This window comes from Brassica oleracea, chromosome C5 (genome assembly GCF_000695525.1).
Source record: "Brassica oleracea var. oleracea cultivar TO1000 chromosome C5, BOL, whole genome shotgun sequence".
NCBI lineage: Eukaryota > Viridiplantae > Streptophyta > Magnoliopsida > Brassicales > Brassicaceae > Brassica > Brassica oleracea.
This window is the reverse complement of record NC_027752.1, coordinates 5,248,553-5,252,391: the sequence shown is the minus strand read 5'-3', so window position 1 is coordinate 5,252,391 and position 3,839 is coordinate 5,248,553.

Genomic DNA, 3,839 nt, shown 5'->3' with positions numbered 1-3,839 from the left:
TGTTTGAGACAATGATGAAAAGAACCTGAACTCATGTTAAACGACAACAGTTTACAATATAGGAAAACCATAACTGTTGCAAACTTGAGCTTTTTTTTTCAAATAACGTGATGAATCCCATTAAAAAATGAAACCCATAATACACTTGTAGGCCCGACCCTCAGAGGAAGCCGAAAAAGCAAGGGCTTCCGACCTTCATAAATATATATTAGGTTCGGCCATCAATGTACAAAGTATCAGTTAGCTTAGTGGTATAAATGTTGGTGTTTATATCTCAATAACCCGGGTTCGAGTCATGAGCTTGACATTTTTTCACATTTTTTAAAAGTGGGGCCCACGAAACGCTGACGTGGCGCGCTGAGGAGTGCGCAAAAACTCAACTATTATAATATAGAAGAACCCGAACTCATGTTAAACGACAACAGTTTACAATATAGGAAAACCATAATTGTTGCAAACTTGAGCTTTTTTTTTCAAATAACGTTATGAATCCCATTAAAAAATGAAACCCATAATACATTTGTAGGCCCGACCCTCAGAGGAAGCCGAAAAAGCAAGGGCTTCCGACCTTCATAAATATATATTAGGTTCGGTCATTAATGTACAAAGTATCAGTTAGTTTAGTGGTATAAATGTTGGTGTTTATATCTCAATAACCTGGGTTCGAGTCATGAGCTTGACATTTTTTCACACTTTTTAAAAGTGGGGTCCACGAAACGCTGACGTGGCGCGCTAAGGAGTGATCAAAAACTCAACTATTATAATATATAGATTAATAATAATATATCAAAGATCGATGGACGAGAAAAATGCATACACTTAAGCTATAAGACGAGACTTGGAACGCCCAAACAAAAGATAAGTCTTTGTTGATAGTTGTGTTTTAACAAAACTGCATACACTTTGGTTAAAGATTTCTTAGTTTGAAACTGAGGAAAGTAGGTGATGTATCTTGATTAAAAGTATAGATAATGCACAAGTGGCTGTAACTTAGAAAAACAGTGTCAACTTAACGCCTAAGCATACAACAAAATCAAGACCTGGTTATAGTTAATTACTTACGTATATAGAAATACAAAACACAAGTATACGTTTTTGAGAGATATAGGGATGAAAAGGAGTGTGGTGATAATTATTGTAGTGTTGGTGATGGCTACCATGGAACAAGAAGCACAAGGAAGTGACTGTTTTTTATTGCTTGAACAAGTACCATAAACAGGATCCGATCCTCCTTTCTGTAAGAAAATTTTGTTTCGGCGACTGTGCTTTTCAATGCATGTTCTTCAAGAGTCGACCAAGCAAACATCTCGCTGAAATAACATCTCTACGGGATACATGCCCCCGACCACCTAATGCTCCCATGACAATCATCACAGTAATTATTTATTTTGTATTTGCGTTCATCTTTAGACCATTAAAACATAGTGTTTTGTTAGAAAGATAAAACAGCATTTTAATGTTTCTATCAAACGTGTTTTGTTTATGTATAATATTGCAACTGATAGTTGTAAGTATAAACTTATAAATGTTTTCGGTTAAAACAATCATACGTACTCGTGTGTTTACCTTCTAGTGTTGTGCGTATGGAGAAGTTGACCTTGTTTATAAATATGTTGACATTGCAGGATAGAAACCTGGTATAGGAATGAGAAAAGGAAGATAATAGATGTTCATGGTTAAATATTCTTGATTTTACATGTGACAAATGATAGACCAATAAAATTTTCAAATATTTACTTAATTAAAGAGTTTGATAATCAATACGTAGATTAGGGATCCTATTTAATATTTTCTTTCTTCACAACTCACAAGCAATGTAACATAAGCATAAAAATCCATGCAAAAGAAAAAGCCCTTTCCAAACACAAGTAATAATATTACAAGCTATTTTCGAAAATACTTCCATGTCAACAACTACAAACAAATCTATACACTTTAGACCCAACCCTGTTTGTATTTGCGGAAGAGGTCCTCGGTCTGAGCATTCCTAAACGCACTACACGCAATAACATAGACCCAAATAAGAACAACGACAGTGATGATAAGTATGAGATTTGCTTTACGCCAATCTTTTCTAAGGTTTCCCAAAAGACCAGCTTTGCATGATTTGCAATTGAAACAAAGCTGGCTTTGGTCGTTGTTCCATAGGTAACAGTCTGCATCTGCAGCCATGTTGGTTGGGTTTTGCCACAGTGTCGGGTTCACGAAGTTGTAGCCACACGCGGTCGGCGGTTTGCAGCAACCGGACTGTGCAATAGAAAAACAGTGTCAAATTAAGATTTGATCAAAAGCTCCTCAACAAATGAAAATAGGATAATGACAATTTCGACTTTTGAGATATCTTTCAACGTATTTAATTGTTATGCAAGCTTGAAGATCTTGTCCCGATAGTCTTGTCTCGTGTAAGGATTTGGAGAATTTAGGAGATGTATTCGGAAAATCAAGATTTTGATGTTTTTGTGTGCATTTAGGTTTTGTATGAGATTTTTTTTTTTTAAACTCAAAATTTTGAAATCTAAAACCTTTTAAACTTTTATTAACTTCTGATTGACATTTTCATTGTTTCATAAAATATTTTTGCGAAGTATAAACGCTTAAAAAAAGTCATGTGTACTCAAGTGTTTACTTTAGTGTGTAATTTATCTAAATGCACCCAAAGTTCTAAACATTTTAAGCTAACAATTATTATTTTTGCTTAAAATGGTTAGAACGGTGAGCTCAATTGGAGAAGACATACATTTTAAAGCAATGAACATAAGCAGTGAGACTAAATAATAGCTGTCTAGTATTTTTGTTTAAAATGGTTAGAGCTCTGTGTCATGGCCCGTTTTAACCCAAAACGTCCATGAAGACAACCAAAGATCGGGTCGGGCCAAAGGTGAATCAAGCCCACTCCACTAAGTATTTTCTTAAGCTTTGAGTCTTTTGTAAAATATCTTAGGTATGGAGAAGTGTAGAAAAATGTGGAACCTTGTAGAACATTTGAGAAGAACCCTCACAACCGTTAGATCGGTTTGATCTGAACCGTCCGTTGAGGAGGAGAAAGTGTATATAAAGGGGATCACCCCTCACTTGTAAAACCACCAAGTTTTAATAACAAAAACACTTCTACAAACTCTCTCTCTAANNNTTGTCCGAAAGGCTGACTTAGCAAACCATAAGGGTGAAAGTTGTTAAGGCCGCACGTCCTGATTGCTGTGAAGAAATCAGTCCGTGACAGTTGGTATCAGAGCCGCGTTACGATCCAAACAAGGGGAGATTCTGGCCGAGCGGAGAAAATGGCTAAGGGAGATAAACAAAAAGAAGGGAGCTCACAGTCTGGCGTGGAGGAGCATGGAAGGGAGAACACGGCCACTCGTGCTGGCACCCAGCGGGAAAAGAGTGTTTCTCGTGAGGCTTTGGGTGTGGCTGTGGGCGAGATGGGTGAAAATCTTGAGAGGGTCGAGCATACCGTCACTGAGCTGGAGAGTGTTGTGTTCGGTGGGCTTGAGGAAGTCAAGCAAAATGCTGCTGACTTGAACTCTCGGTTCATTCGGCTCGAGGAGCTGGTGACGGGATCCATGCAGGCTTTGCGTGATGACATCGAGGGGATGAAGGCACGCTTTACTGCGATGGAGGAAGACATCACGCTGGTCAAGAGGGCAAGCGCAAACGCTGAAGCCGTTGGCGGAACTAGTTTTGGTAAGGTTGAATTGCCGAAACCAAACCGGTTCAACGGTGTGCGGGACGCCAAGGAGGTCGAGAATTTCCTTTGGCAGATGGAGATATACTTCGACAATCTCAGCGTGGTGGCTGAGAATGCGAAGGTGAAGGCTGCGACGTCCTACCTGTCGGACACA